This window comes from Crocodylus siamensis, chromosome 2 (assembly GCF_052110815.1).
Source record: "Crocodylus siamensis isolate JL-2025a chromosome 2, ASM5211081v1, whole genome shotgun sequence".
Classification (NCBI taxonomy): domain Eukaryota; kingdom Metazoa; phylum Chordata; order Crocodylia; family Crocodylidae; genus Crocodylus; species Crocodylus siamensis.
Window position 1 is genome coordinate 214,784,098 of NC_143396.1, and position 22,587 is coordinate 214,806,684.

General features: G+C 39.7%; 1 protein-coding gene across 1 annotated transcript in view; it reads right to left on the bottom strand.

Annotated features, from left to right (window-relative positions):
* The window catches only part of LRRC4C (leucine rich repeat containing 4C), an 826,012-nt gene that overhangs the window by 375,733 nt on the left and 427,692 nt on the right, over positions 1-22,587 (bottom strand). The gene's annotated exons all lie outside the window — the stretch shown is intronic.

The following is a 22,587-nucleotide window of genomic DNA, read 5'->3' on the forward strand; positions in this document are numbered from 1 at the left end:
TCAGGTAGCTCTACTGAGCCTTGATGCTCTGCTGCTGAAGTCTATTCCTGGGTGGGTGGAAACAGCATGAGAAGGAATATTCTACTTATGTAGACAGTGTTAAAGATTGCCAGCTGCCTTCCACTATAACTGTATCTGGGACTCTGTCAAGGAATGATTCCTAGAGCTATACATTCTTGCAAAACAGTGCCTCACAGTAGGGGTGAGTGAAACAGGCTGTATTCGATTTGGATTTGGCCCAAATCAGGGGACAGTGATTTGATTAACTGATTCAGATCACTGTCCAGATTCAATTTGGCTGAATCTGAATCTGAAGATTCAATGCTGATTTGGAGAATCAGCGATTCAGCAATAGACACAGCTTTAAATGTTTTTTTTACATACCTCAAGGTACCAGCTGTGGCTCGTGAACACTGAGATCATGAGGCAGATGAAAAGTCCCACAGGAGCGCGCCTCTTCCCCACAAACCCCACACCTGTGTGCTCGGTAGCGGACCCAGAAATGGACCAGAAGCACTTCTGGTTCATTTCTGGGTCCCATGCTCCCCCAGCTCAGTGATTGTCCATGGGGGGGGGCTGTGTCCCCCCCAAACCCAGGAGGCGCCAGTCACTGAGAGAAGGGTGGGAGGGGGGTCCCCCACATGTTCTGCAGTGGACCTGGAAGTGGACCAGAACTGTTTTGGAGCACCCCCTCTCCCCATGCTCCCACGGGACACTCCATCCACTCCAGCATCTCAGCATTTACAAGGGTTCTGATTTGATTCAGAGAGATTAAAGGGTCTCCTGATTTGATTCAGATTCAGAGATTTGGCTGTTGAATCGGGCTGAATCTCCACCAAATCAAATCAGCGACCAAAGCGTCACACAGCCCTACCTCACAGTTCCAAATTTGGTGGATGAAGTGTACCATATCTGTTTCTGGCCAAGTGTTCACTCCACAATGACAAGCTATGTCACTAGGAAATGTAAGAGGCTGCTCCATGCTCGCATTCAATCACTGACATGGATTTTGCAGCAGTGGACTTTGCCTGACGGGCAGCGTTCTATGAAAGTTAGCATTCAATAAAAGTTGTTTAACAAAGTTTATTTATTATGGTTTCATTAATAATTCTAAGTGGTGAGATTTACTTAAAAGTTGTTGCTTAATACGTGGTGGGCTTTACTTTCTTTAAACAGCTGAAGAACGGCCTGTGTATTGCTGTTCAATATTCAGCCCCAGGTGGGCTCCCTCAGCTAGAGGCATGGAAGAACCTGCCCTGAAAAATACCTGAAATTGGCTCCAGCAAGCCTGCAGGGAGTCTGCTTTCACACTGTCTTCTCACCCCCCACTGGAGCCTGAATTACAGTGGTCCCTACTTATGTGGAAAAATATGACACACACATGCATAGGAAAGAATATTCAATGGTCCAAAAACTAGACACTTGTCTGGGATGGGGATGGGGAAGCCCAGAGTCAAATCCCTACCATAAGAAGGAAGAACAGGGATTGAACACAGATTTCTAAGATTTTAGATGAATAGAATAATTACCTGGCTATTCTGGAGTAAGTCAGTCTCTTGTTTTGACCAGAACCATTTTGAAACTGAAAAACTTTCCTGGCAAAAAAGTTTGTTGAAGTGGATTCATTTCAATGAAAACTACTAGGTTTAAAAAATAATAATTTTCTTATCCTAGAACTGGGAGTCTTGAATAGACCACGAGAGTCATAACTGGATAAGAACAGGAACATATTCAATATTAATAGAGTACTAATGGCAAACATCATTATTTGAGACAAGCTTCTCAGATATAGAGTATGTAACAAATCCTAATAATGCAGCTCAGATATTTCTGGATGTGATAGACAATAGATTTTTTTTCACCAAATAGTCACTGAAACAACCAGAAGTGGTATTATTTTACACCTGCTTTGATAAATACTAAGAATATTATGGAAGAACTGACTATAAGAAGTAACCTTAGAGTAGATGATCACAAGTTAATAATGTTAAAATAGAAAGCTCTGAGAAATCAAGCAACTTTCTCAGCCAACTGAACTGAGGAGTTCAGCTGGAATATTTGGGAGGCTTAGAATTTGTATCCAAGGAAAATGAGGGGAAAATGTAGGGAGAATTTGAAAACCAAGTTGAGAGAATCAACACCTCAGCAGAGGGCCTACAAGGAATGGAGAGTAAAAAGAATAAGAAGCAAAGAAACCTGCAACTTAACGGCCAGGGGTAAATTGAGAAATGGCAGAAGACCAGTTATGTTAAACCTTTCTAGGTATGGCCTCCAAATTAAATGAACACTGATCTCAGTTTTCAATAAGGACAATAATGTGGATAGTACAAAGATAGGATAGCTAACAGGAATGAGGGTACAGAACTTGAAATTACAACATCCAGGGTAAAAGCAATATTGAAAGAGTTTAATGGGATCAAGTCACTGTGACTGGATAATCTCCATCCCTGAATATTGAAAGAAATGGGACATTAAATTTCAGGTCTCTTAGCAAGGACATTTAATAAATCTGTCACCTGAGAGGTGCTGCCAGATCATTTGAGAAGAGTCAATATACTTTCTAGTTAAGAATGAAAGAAAAAGTGATCCAGGCAACTGTGAACCAGTTAGTCTGATTCGAATTTATGCAAGGCTTTAATGACAGATTTTGAAGGAAAAATGGATATAAATGGATATAAACAGGAAAAAAAGGATAACATTCAACACAGATTTACCAAAAACAGATCATACCAGATTAATCTGAATAGATCACAGATTATTCTATACAAAAGAAACAGAGATATCTAATATTTCTGGATATTACTTAAGCATTTGATATGGTACCATCTGGGAAATTACGAGATAAATTGGAGAAGATGAAAATTAGTACAAGAAATGAAAAGCAGATATTGAACTTGCCATAAAGGGAGATAATAAAGGATTATTTTAAAGGGGAATTATTAGACAAGATCATAGTGGATATCCACAAAAATCAGTCGTGGAATGCCCTCATTTAATATTTAATTAATGATTCTAGCCCAGAGTAACAAAACAATGTCATGACACAAAATTTGGAAGACATGATCAATACAAGAGTATCAAAGCTCTAAAAAATTACCCAGGAAAAAAATAGATGGCATGAGAACAAATAGGATGATATGTATCAGCACAAAGTGCAGGCATTTAGGGATTAGCAACAATTTTTTTCTGCTGTAAACTAGGATAATATTAAATTATAAATGATGAGAGAAGAGATAGGTGATTGTATATGGTGCCACATGTTTAACTTAACACTACGCATAGATAAAACATAAGCAGATGCATGTTCAAGCAGTTTAGCATGGTACATGTTCTCATATCATTGCGAAATTGTTACCTTTCAGGAGAGGGCTATCTCCTAAGGGTGTGTGTAGACAAAACGGGGACCCTAAATTGAGGCAGTGGGTTGTTAAAAACACCTCTTCAATTTAGGGCCCTTTAAACTCCCGCGTCGTGCACGCACCCTGCTGACTTACCTCCCTCCTCAGCAGCAGGGAGGGCAGGGTGAGCTGCTGGTGGGTGGAGCAGTCCCTGGGCTACTGGGTAGGTTGATTCTTCCCTCCATTGCAGCAGTGCCCCCAGCCCCAGGTGGTACCCAACTGGAAGGCACCCGGTTTAGGTGGTCCTAGGGGGCACTGCAGCTGTGGAGGGAAGCACTAGGCCACCACACAGCTCAGGCAGGCAGGCAGAACCTGGTGGGGGGAAGGGGCAGAGCCTGGCTTTCCAGGCTGCCGTCAGGCTGCTTGCAGGGCTTCCTGCAGACCCCCTGAACTGCACAGAGCCCAGGGCTTCACTTCACAGCCGTAGGGGCAGCAAACTAAAACTCCTTGCAGGAGTTTTAGTTTGCTGTGCCCCAGTCATTTAAGGCACATTACACCACCACATTTGCTACAGCATCTGTAATTAATGTGCAATACACCACAATGCAATACACTACAGAAGTGTGCAAACACCAACACCATTAAAACATGTAAAAGCATTTAGCCCACTTTAAAGTGTCATGCACACATGCCCCTCATTTCATTTGCAGAAAGGCTATCACACTAGCTTTAATAGGTCACTATATTCTAATGATTTACAACCTTTGCAAGTGGATGTGCGACAAGACCCCTAGTCATAGGATCTCTGAACTATTTGCATATGACTGTGTAACCCTAGGATACACTGGGTGAGGTTTTTCCACTTGGGATAGGGAAATATTAATGCCATTGAGCAATGCCCCAGTGAAATTTTATGTGCAATGCTGTGTACAGTGTTGGCTATCCAGGGTCAGCCAATGTGACTTCAAACTGGAACAAGTATAGGGAGGACTAAACAGCTTAGCTTTTCTAGCTAACCAAAATGAAGGCTAAGGGGAAAAATGTTTGATGACTATAAATAGATGAGTGGAATAAACTCTAGGGAGGAAAATATTTAAGAAAAGGATAACACTGACAGATGAAGAAATGGGTATAAGATAGCCATGAATGTATATGTTAGAAATAAAGATTGGTGAATTTAAGGAACTGACTTCTAATAGAATTAGTGGGGGACAAAAACAAACAAATGAAAACCTAATTGCTGTTAAAATGGAGCTTAATCCAATTACAAAATATGTTTACCCACATTTTATAATTCTGGGTGTCCACAGGAATGTGGAATAGATGGCTCTTGAGTTTCTTTCCGCCCCTATGATTCTATGAATTCTTTATGAAAGCAGTGATATAAAATGCTTGCCTTCAACCTTAAGGAGGCCTGCATTCAATGATCTGTATTCATATGACAAAAATAAGCTTTGTTGAAAATTTCCCAAATAACTCAATTCCTAAATAGTAGGCTTTTACCTGATGGGCTACGTTACAGTTAGTATCTATCCTCTGCAGGATGGATACTTCTAGATTAGCATTATAACCAGCTGTCACAATAAGGTACACTATCCTTCAGCAACTTCTATTTTGATGCTTGTAGGATTTGATATTTAAGTATAATGTTTACTTCACAAACCAAGAAGTGGTCATTTTAACAACCTTTTTCCCCCCCCCGAAAACAAAAAATTATGAGCAATTGTGCTGCTTTTATTAAATTGTAAATAGTCCTAAAATGGCCTTGAAAGAGTTGCAGTTGAAATCCTACAATTATTCCAGCTTATATGGTTATTTACTTGCGTAACTCCTACAGCAAGTCATTCCTCATTATTCCCTGCTTTATTAATGTGCGCTATTATAAAGGGATACAATGATGTACATGCACTTTGAGTGGCTGTTATAACACTTCATGCATTTTCTTTTACTGATCACCTGACAGTGAAAGTAGAATGGTAAAAAATATTCTTTGTGGATTTTATTGTTTCCCCCTTTGTTTTCTCTATTAACTATCAATGGTTTGATATTAGTCTGGAAAGAGGTCACAAATGAGTTTATATGGGGTTCTGATCTTGGTCTAGTGCTTTTTAACATTTTTATTAATTATTTAGATGAAGGCATAGGGTGCAGACTCATGCAATTTGCAAATGACATAGAACTGAGAGGAGTTTTAAACACACTGAAGAATGGGGTTAAAGTTCAAAGAGCTCTTTATAAATTCTTAATAAATATAGGCAATAACATGAAATTCAGCAATAATCAAATGTTAGGTGCTGCCTACACAGGAGAAGAATCAAATGCACAAAATCAAAATAGGGATAACTGGCTAGATGGAAATACTGTCAAGAGGATCTGGGGATTATTGTGGATCATAAATTTGAAATGAGTTAGCAACATGATTCTTACACATACACACACAATCCAGTTGTGGGCACCAGAGTCTAAGAAGAATTTTGAAAAACCGGAGAGAATCCAGAGGTCAATAAAAAAGACGAAAGAAAACGGGCTGAAGTGCAAGTCATATGAGGAAGGACAGACAAAACTAAAAGAAAGGAGAAAAAGAGATTAATGGAAGAGACAATAGCAGTTTTTGAATGTTTGAAAATCTGCCTTAAAGAAAATGGAGAACATAATGTTGTCCCTTGCCCAGGATGGCAGGACATGCAGATGGTTTAAGTTATGGCAAAGCAGATTTAGACAAATCACAGAAAAAAACTTCCTAACCATAAAAAAATTGGACAATGAGATAAGACACCCAGAGAAAATGTGAACTCTCCTTCACTGAAAAATTTCAAGTGCTTTTTTCCTAACATTTTAACATTTTTCTATTTAAAATAATGTTCTGTCTGAAGCATCTGTCTGAGATAGTTTAGGAACAGTGAATGCAACATCTTGGCAGGGTGGTTGACTAGATCACTCCTGAGATCTACTTCAACCCTGTCAGTCTAAGTGCTATAAGAACCATTCTCATGCCTGATGATCTTAAAGAAAAAATGGCAGAGGAAGTGCTCTTTGCTTTAACCTATTGCTGAAGGCAGGTTTTCTAAGCAGAATTGATAAATAGTGGGTGTGTCTACACAAGATGCTTTACTTCACAGTAAATTAATCTACATCACAGTAAAGCATCACCTTATAACCATGCACATAAGCTACTGCACCGTAAATTACTCTACTGTGCAGTTAGATAGTACCTGTAAATACAGGTACTAAACTAACTGCACAATAAATACGGTGCAGTAAAGTTTGTGCAGATAGTGACCAGGAGCAAATTTCCTCCCAGTCAGCCACACCAGCAGGGGCCTCAGTCCTGGCACTGCTCAGCTCCCCACAGGAGCTGGAGATTGATCAGTGCAGGGACTGCACCCCCCACATACCCCCACCCCCCCCACACACATACACACACTGAAGCACAGAGCTGAACAGTGCTGCAACTAGGGAGATCTTTCTTCTCCATTCAGCCAGGGGTTGGGTGGGAACTGTTCACTGGTGGGGCAGCTGGCAGCGACCCCCTGCCTGGACAGGGATTCCCTGCTCACCCAGGGGTGACTGAGAGTTGTCCTGTCAGTGGGGCAGCTGGCAGTGAGCCTCTGGCTGGGCAGGCAACCCTCACCTAGCTGGAAGTTCACTGCCACCTGCCCCTCTGGAAAGCCTGGCCAGGGGGCTGGGAAAGAGTCTTCTCCCTAACAGCTCTTTCCCAGCCTCCTGCCCCACCAGCCTACTGAGCAGTGGGCTGGAAAAAAGTGGGAGGGGGGAAGACAGGGGAGGGGAGGGAAGTGTAGGGGAGAGCTCTTTCCCATCCCCCTGCCCCAGGTAGCTGATTGAGGCAGGGGGCTGGGAAAGAGTGGTAAGAGGACACTTTTTCAGCCCTGGGGCTCGGGGTGGGAAACAGCTGCCCCCCGAATACCAGGCCTGACCCCAGTGTCCCTTGCCAACATGGGGCTGGAAACCAAGGGAGCCTAGAAATCCCCCTGGTTGCCATGTGGCAAGAGAGCAGGGTAGGTGGTTCCCTGTGCCGAACTGCACCCAAAGGGTACACATGTAGATGTGCTCTCACAGCAAGCTTACTATGCAGTTTTTTACTGTGGAGTAGGCTTTCTGTGCATTAATTGCACATTAAATGCCCAGTGATTAGCAAATGTCAGTAGCCTTAATGGTACACAGGTCCCCAGCCCAAATAGTAATTGAGGTATGCATATGGTTGAAGAATCCTTAGGCATTTATGTGAAAAGGGTATGTTTGTGTAAATGTTTGCTCACAACTAACAAAAAGTGAACATTTATTTGATGCTGAAAGGGCTATAGCTGAACTTGATTTTCATTTCAGAAGGTCTAAACTTATTTTTAATTAGAGAGAGAAAATCTGTGAACTTTCTAAGGGCTGTCTGCTACAGCTAACTTGACGTTCCTTAAATTCACGCCCACATGATCTCCTTTACGGTTTCTTTAAGAACAGAATGGCTATCTGTTCTAGGGAAGTCAATGAAAGTCTCAAGTCTGTGAACAAAACAAAGAAAAAGAACCTACATACCCACTCAATCCTCACCACCTTACCTACACGATACAGGCCCCTTCTCTGCTAATTGAATATAACAAGACAAGTACACTGATAGCAATATCATAGCAAACAGATGTTCACCAGTCTAGCAAATCGACCCTCTAGAAATAGGTTGTTGGAAACAGTTATTCAAGGCAGTTTCTGAATCTGATTAAAGAATGCCTGTAGCCCCCCTACCCCCCCCCCCAAAAGAGGGCTAGGCTGTGCGGAGAGCAATGTCTTGTGGTCAGAGAGGGAAAAACAAAAATGAAAAGATGAACTGAAATGACATAATAACAAAATCTACACTCGTGGGAAATTAGGGGGATTTCAGTGCCCAAAAGCCCACTGTGTTTGGGCTAACTGTATTATTAGTATTCTTCAGTTCTAAACACCTTATTCTTTGTATCGGTTTGTGTTGTGAGATGTACACTGCTGATACCCAGTCATTTTATGACCAGAAGAAAACAACAAAAAGCAATTGAGTTTTCTGGTTAAAGACTTTATCTCAATGCCTATCAGCTACATTGCTTTGCACATCACATACTTTGGATGAACTGGTACCGTTTCAAGATATTTAATAAGGAACACTGACATGTTTCAAAAAAACTAGAGCAGTTATTAATGCATTTTTCTTCTGTTTTGTTTCCCACACAAAATATAATATTGATGGAATAAAAGACAGAAAACAACCATTTGAAACATAAGGCATGGACCTGAATGTAGACAATAAAAGAGATTGTAAAATTGAAGAAACAAATGATAAACACTGCTGGGGGATTTGAATTGTGAATTCCTTTTTTCTCTCCCCAGGTAACTGTTTGGTGCATTCATCCACATTACTTTCTCTTATTGACTTTATAAAATACATGGTCTTGAAATGGCTGCAAATTATGTTCTACTGATCGGTGTTATTCTGAAATAAAAACAATCATTCCTGCTCTCCAGAAGTAATAAGATTCTTCTGGTGCTGTACTCTTAAGGTATTACCCTAAATCAACAAGAAGTCCTTTCTGCTTAAGTGAAGCACACGACAAGTGGAGACATTTCCACTAATACGTCTAACTCCTGACTTTTAAAAGAATCTTGTGCACAGGTAAGAGTTCAAATTATATCTGCATTAAAACCTTGCTAGCCCTGAACAAGGTTAGCTCAGTTTAAATGGTCAGTTGTGTAGGCATTTGCAGGACTCAAATCACTCAAAAATGGTATGCCCAATCTAAGTTAGTTCACCTCAGGAGGTGAGCACAGAAAGCACAGTCAAAACTGGAGGAACTCACTGCTGGATGATGCAATCAAGATTGATATTGTGACTAGATACTTATAAGTCCTGAATAATTATAGAAATAATTACAGTTATAGTCTTGCATGCTGTGACACGAGTCAACAAATGCCATGCTATAAAGTGGAAGCTAATATCCAAAAGGATCTGGAAGGAATGTTTGCCTTCACTAGCGCCTCTCCCTCTCAATATTGCGTTATGGGTCAAGAAAGGAAAAATGAAAATGAGGAAGTCAGCTAAAATGACAGAATGACAGAGTTTGTACCCCTCCAGGAGTGTTTGTTAATTTCATTTTGAAGTGATAAAGAGTTTATCACCTTCTCTTGAGGTATTATAGGCTAGCTGTAAGTCGATTCAGAATACTGGACTTGGTACGTTAGTGATCTGATCTGGTACAGCAGTCATACAGGCTTTAACATCTTCAGCAAATAAGCAAAATTGAAGGAGTTATTAACTAAGCTTGAATCATTGCTTTTCACATGCCTAGAAATATCACTACAAAATTATGTGGAGGAACTAACTGCTAGCAGTGCATCTCAAGTATCACCCTTCAACACTTTAGCTATGCATTATCTATTTATTGCATATACTCTGACATATACAGAATGATTCACAGAGCTAAAATAATAATTGTAAAAATATCTGAATTTCAGAGTGGCTTGATATGCCTTGAGACTGAAGTCCTTTTTTCACCCCCAGAACAGAAACAGTTTAAGCATCAGTCCCACATGATTCATTACACCATAACACCCACCTAGAAAGAGAAGGATCATTGGTAAAGGTAAGAGACTGATGCAATCTCAATCGGCAGTAAATCTGAAGGTTTTTTTTTAAAGTGATAGAGGATTTTGCACCTAAATTGACAGATATAGGAAATCATTTGCAGAGATGAGGTTCACCTGTATATTCCACTGATATTAAATGAAAGTGGCTGATTAAGACAGTGAACATGAAAAACAATGCTCTTTGTGCTTTCCATCAGGCACCTCAAAATTAAGGCACCTCCAAAAAATGGACATGCCAAATTGTGGGCCTAAATCATTAGCTTTTTTACTGCAACTCCCAAGGAAAATGGAGATTAAACCGTACCAAAAATAAATAATTTCCTCATTGGAGGTATTTCAAAAGGATGAAAATAGTTCAATAATTAATTGAACTAGCCTTCTGCAAGAAATCATTAGGCAGGCCCAAATCTGACTGGGGAAAAAAAAAAAAACTAAATAAAAGGAAATGTGCCTCGGATATTTAGATTCCATCTATATACTTTGATCACTTTTCCAGAGTAAGATATCTGCTTTGGTCATGCCCTAGCTTCATCCAGTATCCTTATGAATGCTAGTTTTCTTTCATTCTAGTTTAAGATCTAACAACACTGAAATGACTTATGTACGCATTTGATAGCTTCATTAGGTGGCAGATCATTAGGCAGCAGATTCTGCCCAACTAAATCCAGGCAGTATTGATGTCTCTTCTGCAATTTCTGTGGATCACTAAATTTCCAGCAGCAGGGAAAGCTAGGGAACAACTTCTTCAACTTTGGGGATGGAGGTATGCAGCCCGGAGGTTCCTATTAAGGAGCTCCGGTGTAAGAGAAAGAGAGCAGTTCTTTATTATAGTACACTCTGATAGAGCAAGTTGCAGAATAAGCACAGGATGGAGGAAGACTGAGAGGGAAATTAACACGCCTTGTGCCATACCAAACTATGGACCTATGAATTACACAGAAGCGTTTCCTTTCAGATTTGTTTGTAAATCATTATTGCAAATACTGGTAGTGTTGGCTTGATATAGTAACCATGATGGTCAAGGAAAAATGAGAGAGGCACAGATTTTTGAGGGTGATATCTTGAGAATATCTATGAGGAAGGTACTTGGTACCTAAAAGCTTATCTATATCCCTCCCAACTATACAGTTGATCCAATACAAGATACCACCTACAAAAATCCTTACCTTATGAAAAAATGGCATTTGCTAAACAAATACAAATATGAAATAACAGTTAGTAGTGATATATTATAATCATGGTGAATTATTTGCAAGTGAAAACATTTCATGGTATGCAATGGATAAAACCCATCAGCCACAGAAATTGACTTTTTATTTCATCCTTATGCATTTTATATCAATGTATAACTGCCACCATTAATAGCAGTTGAAATCTGTCTGCAGATACCTAAAAACAAATGACAGCTATTTATTAAGTATAAGTGTATCCCATCATAATGATATGGTCTGGCACTTTTCCCCTGTCTGACTATACTAGGGGGATAAAATGTTGGCATGTGTTATGTAAACTTGCAATTTGGTCTTTCAGTTGCCATTGTGGAAACTAAGAGTATACAGACATTTTCATAAAGATAACTGTATTTTTGAGTAAGAAACAGGAAGTGCGTTGGTATATGTTAAAAAAAAAAACCTTGAGAGGAAGTGCTGCCATTTTTAATGCACATCAAAAGTATGTGACCATTTTGAAATCTGAGTTGAAAATAACCATATATTAAATGCTATCACCTTTCCTTACAAGTGTCAATTAATTAAAATTAAACTTGCCCCCTGTGGAAAATGTAAAATGATTGAATTATAATCAAAAGGATCTAAATTGAATAGCTTCTATTTCAAAGACTCACTCACATAGTGCTAAGAAGCTCATTAAATTCAATATGCAGTAATGTACTGCTGTCATGTTTCCTCTCTGAACCACCGTATTCTATTAAAGTTCTTTGATTATTTTCCCTGCAGGGCAACATTAATAGGCCAAAGAAAAGCTCAGAAGAGACTTAAGGTTCATTCACCTTTTCTTTCACCTTTACAGACCTTTAGGGCAAGAACTATTTATGGAAGACAATGGTGCATCACATCCACTGAGTCAAGAAAAAACAACTGATATAATAAAGCAGATGAGTCCAATAATTACAACTTGATAAAGTTAGCCTTTTTTTAAAGTCATGACATATGGTTTCCCAGGACACTGCTATATGCCTCTGTGGAATAGGAATTAACTTTGGTTAATGATAATTTTTTGTAAGCACTGACATTTTGATGATGACCACTATACATGCATATGATTAATTTCTTCCTAAAGTATTTTAGCAGCTATAATTACAGTATAATATCTGTATCAAACCTAAACCCTGATCACACACACTTTTTACCACAACCCATTTAACTCAGACTCTAAGAACCCTGTCCATGTATGCCCGGTGCTACAATATGTCTGTATATATATGGATAATATGTTCATATAGTTGATATAAGGTCTCCTACTACATCAGCAGCTAGATGAACATAGAATGTACTCTGTCTTCTGTTACATTTCAGAGACAAAGTGAGTTCTCTGTTGAAATGCAGAATGCATCTCTGGCAGAGGTGATCACAGTGTGAGAGAATGGCAAGGACACTATCTGTTCCTTTTTCTTAGAGGTACCCTGACTAAAAATGAACTAGCTTTTAACTAGCTGTTAGGCAAGTCGGGGCAGTCAGAAGATATGGAAAGAAATGGACTACGTATATGCAGAAGATTAAGAAATAGCATATTACTGTGGAAGGAGAAAAGAATAGTGCACTTTTGGTGGCGCTCTGCATTATGTTGCACATTACTCAGAGATCCCTCCTACAAGATGCAGGAGATTCTTAGTGTATGTGCCTCAGAGAGGTAAATACTATTTAAGATGTTTTACAAGGTAGATATATTTGAAGGATGACCACTATAAAATACTGCACAGGGAAGTTGCATAGAAGTATTAGGGATTTAAAAAAAAAATTAATTGCCATAGTGTACCAGATTCTCACTGTATACAAGTCATCATACCTCAAAAGACTCTACCAGTACTGCCCAAATTTACCTCACCTGAGGATATGGCCCAAAGTTTGAAGAGTGTTTCTATGATAAGTACTGATTAGTTATGATTAATTACTATTGAGAATCCTTCAGAGTAAATTAGGTAATGATGAGAAATTCTAAGTTTCATGGCATCTTCTTCCATTCAAAATGCTTTAACGCTAAGTGACCTTCAATTCAAAGTGCTGAATCAGAAGGAAGAGCGCCACCTAGTGTGTGTGTCAACACATTCGATAATATGCATTTAGTTTAGTACCTGCTTAATAGCGTACTAACTAAATGTGCAGTAACTAGAGTTATTGTGCAGTAGTGCTAGTGCATTGTTATTTTGTGATGGTTACTGTGCTTTAGCCTAATAACACTACTCAGTAGGCTATTAGCATGGTTTTTAACTACCATGCTACTGTGCAGTGTTATTAGGCTAATGCACAGTAAGCATCTCATGTAAACATGCCCAGTGAGGTCCGTATGTCTCTTTCAGAAGCTTTTAGATTTCTTTTGTGAAGTATCCCTATATCCAAAGCCTAACTTTAGCTGAGTTTCTGTGATCTGATAAGGGTTATAAGACAAAGTGGTACTACACATAAAATACTGTAAGTACCTGGCTATTGTATAGACTTGATCTTCTTGAAATGAAAAACACAGATTAAATTTATAAACATCCCCATATCTGCCTGCATTCTATCCACTGCTCTTCTGTTTTCTCCTGTATTCATTTCAACATCACTTTTGAGGTGGTGCTATAGATACTTGATTTCAAGATCAAGACTCCTGAGATTTTGAAAATAGTCTTGAGGGATTTCAGCAGTCCACCAACAAAACAAAACAAAACAAAACAAAACAAAACCTACCGCACACTTGAGAGACAGGCTAAAATCCAGAAATTAAAGATGTTCATCAAGTCAACTCTCTGAAAAGAGTGCTTTAGCAATCTGCAAGTACATATATTTCCCCTCAATACAGAAGCAGAGGATAAGCGAGTTCAGTCTCATCCACAGCATATTCAACATCTACAATTGGCTATTTAAATCACCATCTGAAATAAGCATAAATCAGGGACATTTTTGCAGCTTTGGCAGCTTTTTTCTTCCTCCTAGCAGTGAGAAAGGTCAGAGTGGACTTTGATGTTTCTCCATGCATCTTTAGAACGATCCTCACTGAAGCAGTTAACCAAGCATACCATCAGTGCCTGCTGTGTGTGTGAGATGTGAACACTGCTGTATGTCTGGGGAGATCTGGCAGCTGTTTATTACAAGCTTGAGGGGAAAATAAATCTGGATGGGTTCCAAGAGCAGTGCTTGACACATTTTTTTCCCCTAAAAATGCACTGTAGTCAGCATGTTAGAGAAGAATATCGAAACAAGAAGGCCATGCCAGGATGAGAGACTAAACAAGTTTTGCACCTATCTCAAAATGATGCTGTTAAATCTTCTCAACTTATGAAACATTTCCTCCAACCCCTTGCCCTATGTGAAGTTTTGATGTCCAGTATTATTTTGAAGTGAGAAAAGATGAGTGGGGTGGAATGAGAGGGGCTGGAGAAATACCTAATGAATGATGTGCTTGGAGCTGAAGCCTAAAGAATGCCCAAAGGATGGTCAGGTGCACCTCTGCTGTTCAGCAAGTCAAATATGCAGGATGCCTGTCCTCATACTGAAGAAAAGGCCTTTCTTTTCATCTGAGTAATGAAGAACTGATATCTCAAGCAGCTTTGCTTTCAAATTTCAGTCTACTTCTATTACAATTTAATGTTCAATTTATGTTCCAAATTTCATATGCATACACCCTCTTCCCATCTATCCATAAAGTGTACAGCCGCTGATGCATTTGTGGAACCCAATGTTTACAAGTTAAATTGGAATTCTGAGCAAATGAATTAAGAAGGTATTACCTTGTGGTCAAGTGATTTAATAGCATATATGGCAAAGATGAAAAAGTACTCATGCATTTTTAAGTAGTGTCCTTTGCACCTACCTTTAAAAACTAAGTCATTAGAGAAGAAGCACTAGCAGCACTGTGTTATGCAATTCTGATATTTACTTAAAAACTCCTACTATCTTGAAGTATGAAGATTTAGTATGATCCAATGAATAGGTTCTGGAATAAGAATCTGTAGATTTGAGAGAAAATTTGTGTCTTATTAAAGTCAATAAATAAAGATTTTCCTATGTAAGAATCAAGGGTTTGAATCCAATTTCATAGCCTGTGTCTAAATGACACACACATACCCATCCAATTTCAATTTTTGTATATCCATCTATCCAATTTGCTGTCACCCCAAACAGTTTGGGGTACTATTTTGCCCTGGAGTGAAACAGAATACCTGTTCTGCAGGTATATCTGCCAGAAGTAAAATAGGAAAGGATGACACTTATTCCCCCTTTTAGTCCAATTTCCTTGTGTTTGGGGCAATTACACAGGAAGTACGAGAACCAGGTTCTAGATCACCCACCCACCCACCCACCCAGAATGCATTTGAACCTCATTCTGAGCAAAATGATCTAAACACCAGACCATGGGCATGCTTCCCCACAAGCTTGCCTACATTGTTTAGGGCAGTTTCTCATCTTCCTCTTAAAGATGGTACACTGTGTTTCACCTTTAATATTAATTTAATAAAATAGATAAGGAGTTTGATAAAATGGATAAACAATGGTACAGTTTCTGACACATTGGGAGCACAGATCCAGAGTACAATCCAGGGCCCCCTCCTTCTCAGGACAGAATCCATCTAACTGAAACATAGATCCTCTGGCCTCTCTTTTTTTAACCTTCCTCTCCCAGCTTCCCCACCACCAAATTCTCATATGGTGATGTGGATTGGCTCCCTGGTGCTCCAGCTTCAAAACGCAAGATGGAAATCAATCTGGGAAATATCCAGCATGTAGTATGGTAGTTCTAGCACTTTGCTGAGAAGCAGGAGAGGTTCACAATCCTTCTGGAAGAGGGGTGGTCTAGAACCCAAGTCTCCTACTCCTTGGCCAAGTATCCTAAACATTAGGTTATTGGGAGAAAAAAAAAGTGAGAACCCTTCCTTTTCCCTCCCCAACACCAAGTCTTACTTACTTTGTGACTAAGATTTTAAGACATACCCAGCCCTAAATGGGGCAATGATATCTGGTCTTATAGCTGCCTAGCTGGATTACAACCAAAACAAACATGCTCAGTGCGTACGTACAGGCTCCTACATGCACAACTGATTTGTAAACTGTGTATAAGTGTCAAAAACCACAGCTAAATGGTTACACTCATAAAACACAGTATTTGTTCTTACTAGGCATTTCAAGCTTTGAGCCATTACTAGCAAAACACTGGAACAATAGATGGACAAGAATGATCATTAAAAAGTACCCCAGACATTGACCTAGTGTTCTCTTATTTATTCTTTCTTTCTTGTCTGAAGGACCATAGTAATAATGTAGAGAAGAAAAAACACAAAAGGATTAAAGAAATATAGTTGAATGGATCATTCTTCCTTTAAAACATGTATTTTTGTGTTTTCTTTAAAATGACTTCCTTTTTCACATTCCTCTTCACTTAAAAAAAATCTACAAAAGACATCATGAAATCGCAGTTCTGAATCATTTATCTGGACAAAATACAAGGGATACTTAAATGGACAGTAATTCCCTTCTGCTGTCAAAAGATAAAGGCTTACAATTTTCTGCTGAAATGTGTAAAACGCCTTTTTAAATTGTGAGCATGTAATCATCCTCTATAAAAGGAGGGGAAGAAAGTACTTAATGTCAATGCTGTACTGTAGTGCTCATAGGATTACTGCCAACTGTAAACATATTTAATTCAGATCTTCTTATAAGAAAGGATGAAGGCTAGTTATTATGTGCATTAGTGGTACTACACAAAAGTTGATGGTAAATTTTAAATGCTGTCATATTTAGAAGAGTAACTATGAAAAACTATCGCTCAACATATTTTCACCTTTCATATCTTTGAACCATATCTGTTAACTTTTCTGACAATAACTTTTTGTTCTTTAGCTCTGTGGGGTACACATAGTTTTCGGAGAAACCTGCGTGCGCTTTAGTCATCAACAATGTTGTCAACCAAGTATATTACATATGGTAATAGCAATGGCCATTCCAAACACACAATTTTGCAAATGTTCCCAAAATGTAGCAGCAGAAGTACACGTTTCCTAATGTGCCTGCAATCAGATACAACTAGAGGTGGTTAACAACAGCTGAATTTTGATTTTAATTTTTAATTTAAACTATTTTTGTGATTTCAGATAAATATATACTGAGCCAAATTTCCCAGTTCTAAATTTGTAATGATTGTTTTCAGTTTAAACAAACAAACAAATACTATTTTGTAGATAGTTTTATGGGATTTTTTTTTACAAACTCTAAAAATAATGGCAATTAGTTGGTTTTCACTGTGACCATCGTTACTGTCATCAGTCTGAAAAAGAGTGAAAATAGACTTAGATTTTCAGATCCCCAAATGAGTAATTAACATGGATCTGCTGAGTAAAGTAAGTTTGGGACAACTAGATGCAGCAAAATGGTATATTGTTGTCCCTTGTCTAGTTGTAATTGTACTTAAAATGGCATGGTGATGGCTGTCATATGAGGTTCGCTTTCTAGTGTGCTACCTCAATAGGCCCTGATTCACCAAAGCACTTAAACATGTGCAAAATATTATGTGAGTGGACTAACATCAACCAGCTTTTACAACTATTCAGGTTGTCTAATAAAAGATACCACCTCTGCGAAGAGTTCTGCAAATGTTTTGCCTGTTGGCAAACATGGCTAAAACCTATATCTCTCACATAATTAAAAGCATTATTGAATCAGAATCATATGATTCTTTTTTTTCTAACCTCTACATAGAGGATTTTGTGCAACACTGAACATCTGAGGTAAGGGAACATGGGAGGAAAGGGAAAGCAACATGTGGGAAAGAAAAAGCAAACTTTAATAAACAGTAGATGACTATGAAGAAAGAGACAGTAGAGACAGAACAGTGCATGCACAGTGCACTGCTACATAGTTTCACTACTGGAAGGACTATAGCCATGCTAGACCACTGATCTATTTGGGCAGAGAAATCAAAGTAGCCGGGCAAATTAGGTCTAACTATGTAGGCCACTACCCAGCAATGCATTCTACCATGTAGACATTATCCTTACCGTCATATCCTAGTATCATTCATGCAGTCATGTCACCTTCTATTGTACAGGCATAGCAAGATATTTCAATGCCCGGAGCAGAGGTGGTGGGCTGAGAAGGTAAATACATTGACCACAGGAGACCAGGAGGGAAGGCAGAGGGAGGGGGAGTGGAACTGAACTGCCCTTGCTCTCTGTGCTTGAGCAACACCTGCTGTAGTAGCAAAAGTTTGGCTCTGGTAGCTGGGCTGCTGTACCTGAGGGATGGGCTTGGTGCATGCTGATGCAGCAGCCTGGCTGGGGCAGACTCCACAGGGCCACTTCTGATACCCCATTTACTTCCTTTCCCCTTCCCCCTCCTCTTTCCCAGAAAGACTTCTAGACACAGGGCTGCACTTCCCATGGCAAAGCCATGTGGCCAGAGATGCATCCCACTCACTTTGTTAGTCCCCTCCTGTGTCAATACACTACAGGGCATGAGGCTGTGCCTGCCCAGCTCCCTACACTCCACTCTAAGGCAGAAAAACCTAGAAAACTGGTTTGATGTGTCCCTAATTAGGTCAGGATATAACTCACACCAAAGCAGACACAGCCCAGCCATTTACACCTTAGGCTTAAATGGCAATTAAGTTGAATAAACTACAATTGTTCCAAGGCAAAGTGTTAATTTAAATAATCCATAGGTACTTAATGCAGGACAACTGGCCTTTTAGTCTGTAAGGTCTGGAGTTTGGTAAGAAAGAAGACATTCAAATGTGAACCAAGCAGGTTGCCTGTTTTTAGCCTGAGTCAGCACCCAGGTCTGGTACCTCCTTCACACTGCCCTAGTTAGGCTACTGCTGTACTGGAATACTTCTTATGAAAAAATCTTGTGCTTTTTGTGCCAGAAGTTTTGGTTTTATATCTGCCAATGAATATGGTCTGTGCAACAGAATTACAGAATCATGGAACATTAGAAAATTAGGGTTGGAAGGGACCTCAGGAGCTCATCTAGTCCAGTGGTGGCTTTAGGGTTGCTGGGGCCCTGGGCATGAGAGTCACTTGGGAAACTTAATTTTCATGACTTATAAGCAAGTCAGACATTTTTTATTTCACTTTCACTTTGCCCAAATCCATGAAACTGCAATGAAAGTATCTTAATACAATATTAATAATACAAATATTCAGTGTAATTAATTTTTATTTTTATAAAGTGTGGGGCCTCAGGTGGTTACCCTGTTTGTCCTCCCCCAAGGCCACTTCTGGTCTAGTCCTGCCCCCTGCTCAGAGCAGAACCATCCCCAAGTAGATCATCTTAGACCAGTGGCTCCCAACCTTTTTATTCCATGCCCTGCTCCTGGAAGTAAGCAGTTGTGGTGGCCCAGGAGCGAGGGAGCTCTCAACACACAGCATGATTCATCTTTTCTGTGTGGTGCCACTGGCATTACATCCTCAACCCTCAATTGGGTCACAATCTGGGGTTGGGAACTGCTGTCCTAGACTTTGTTTATCTTGGTCTTAAAAACCTCTAGGATGTAGATTCTACAAACTCTCTTGGTAGTCTGTTCCAGAGTTTTACTACCTTTCTAATGAGAAAGGTATCTAACCTAAACTTCCCTTGCTGCAACTTGAGACCATTGTTCCTTGTTCTGTCGTCTGCTACCACTGAGAACAGTCCAGCCCCATCCTCTTTGGAACCTAGAGGCTGCTATCAAATCTACCTCAGTCTTTTCTTCTGCAGACTAAATAAGCCCAGTTCCCTTGGCCTCTCCTCAGAAGTCATGTGCCCCAGCCTTCTCATCATTTGTGTTGGCCTCCACTAAACTCTCTCCAACTTGTCCACATCCTTTCTGTAGTTTGAGGGGAAGGGGAGGGGCAAAACTGGGCACAGAACTCCAGATGTGGACTCACCAGTGCACAAGAGAGGGGAATAATGACTTCTCTCAATCTGCTTGCAACACTTCTGCTAATGCAGTCCAGTATGCTGTTAGCTTTCTTGGCAACAAGGACACACTGTTGACTCATATCCAGCGTATTGTCCACTGTAATGCCCAGGTCCTCTTCTGCAGAGCGGCTGGTTAGCTAGTTGGTCCCAAGCCTGTAGTTGTGTATGAGATTCTTTCTTCCTAAGAGAAGGACTTTGCACTTGTCTTTGTTGAACGTCCTGAGATTCCTTTTGGCCCAATCTTCCAATTTGTCTAGGTCCCACCCTCCAGTGTAACTACTACCCACCCCAGCTTGGTGTCATCCACAAGCTTGCTGAGGATGCACTCCATCCCCTATTCCAGATCGTTAATGAAGGAATTGAACAAAACAGGCCCCAAGACCGACTCCTAGCGCACTCCACTTGATAATGGTTGCCAACTAGATATTGAGCTGTTGATCACTATGTGTTGAGTCTGACAATCCAGACAGCTTTCTATCCACCTTACAGTTCAGTCATCCAATCTGTACTTCCTTACCTTGCTTGCTTGTGGTGCATAAGCCAAAATTCATTCCAATAGTATCTTAGATAGTAAAGTAGCAGAAGCAACTTTAATTGGCTGCTGGAAATTTTCACATGCTGAAGGTTGTATTTTCACATGACATCCAAGAACATTTTCAAGATCTCAGAAGAAGAAATGTATTTGATTTCCACAATCATGGCATTCTTAAATGACCCTTTATTTTCACTTCTGGACAAAAGCTTATTTCAGTACCCTCGATAATAGGGTTCTGGTAAAGTGCAATTTAGGCCCAAGGCTCTTCCATTGCCTGTTCCTCAGCATGGACATTCTTCTATTGTATAGATAATCTAGATACTGTTGACTACTCCCTAAATTATAAAGTTATATCAGTAATGGGATTTACCCAGGATGGCCTCTAATTTTGGTGAAACACCAACGACATGAAATCAAGAAAAGAGAAATAAACACAATACGGGATGATGGGATTGATTTAATGGGAATAACTATAAGAAACGTGTAATATAGTTTGTCTAAATAAGGACCAAAAGATGTTAGCATGGGTATTTGAAAGTGGCTGAAGGACTGATTAACATGATCTAATGGGTATCATTAGGAAAAATGTAATGATATTAAAAAGAAAACTACAGGTAGCATATTAAAATGATAAAGTGTCTTTCTAAAGATAAACAATATTTCAGTGGGTATTTATGGAAAATTAGTGAAGATAAAACACTAGGATACTTGCCTAGGGAAAATCCTGCTCAGGTAAAGGATAGAAAGAATGAATGACTAACAACATTTTTGTTGGGTTTTTTGTCCCTGCTATCCTTCAGGGTAGCCAAATACTTCTCTTTCTGATATGCCTTACCTATCAGTTTGCTAATCATCATTTAATAATATGACAGTTTAGCAACACTGATTTTCAGTACTGAAATAAAGTGAATTGGTGAATCAAAGGTGTACTTGGTAGCCATGCTGGTCTGAGACAAAAAGACATACAAAAAACTAGAACTCTTGGTTCCAAAATGACACCTTTTAGACCAACTAGAAAATCACAAGAAAATTGTCCTTTTCTGCAAGCTCTTGGGCTCAAAGTCCCTTTGTCAGGCTCTGGGAAAAGGTATCATTTTGGAAACAAGAGTACTAGTTTTTTGTTTGTCTTGATGAATCAAAGTAATGTCAGTATAGGAGCTATATCTTAGCTAAGCTATTGATCCTGTACTGACAGCCAGTATACTCAGGTACACTTAGGAACATAAGCCATACTGAGTCAAGCTAATGGTCCATTTAGCCTAGTATCCTGTCTCTGACAGTGACAGGAATAGGTGCTTTAGAAAGAGATCAGCTGAACAAGGTATATCTAGAGCAGTGGGTTTTAGACCTTTTAGATCCAAGGCACCTCTCCATTACTTTTTTTAATTTTGTGGCATTCTGGTTGAGGACCACAGTTATATTTCCTCACCTTATCTCAGTGGTTCTCAACTGGGATGCTACTGCCATCACCACTGTCGGCTGGAACAGTACCATGTGGAGCCACATTGGGATGTGGTTGTGGCAGAAGCCGGCACTCCTGCCTGCATTAGGGCTATCCAACAAAACTTAATGCAGGTAAGATTGCCCATCTTGCCACAGCCTTTCCTACTCTAGTCCTGTGCAACAGCCTGGGGAAACATAAACAACACACAAATAAATCTCTAGGCTGCTGTGTTGCTGCCTTCAGGTATAATTGTCCTGTGCACCTCGGCTCCCAGGAGGAACATGTGGGATTGAACTGGGAAGGTCTATGGCTGCAGGGGAAACTCCTGCCTGAATTAGGTTTATCTAGTAAATCTAAGGCAGGTTAGCTATTAGGAATAGCTATCCTGCTGCAATCCTTCTTGGTCCAATGTCACACATGCTTCAGCACCTGGCATGCCAGGGCATGGCAGTACTCCACTTGAGAAATACTAATCTAGTTCCTGTTCATACCCTCACTAGCACCCATATCATTGGTTTAGGGATGTCAGAGGATATATCT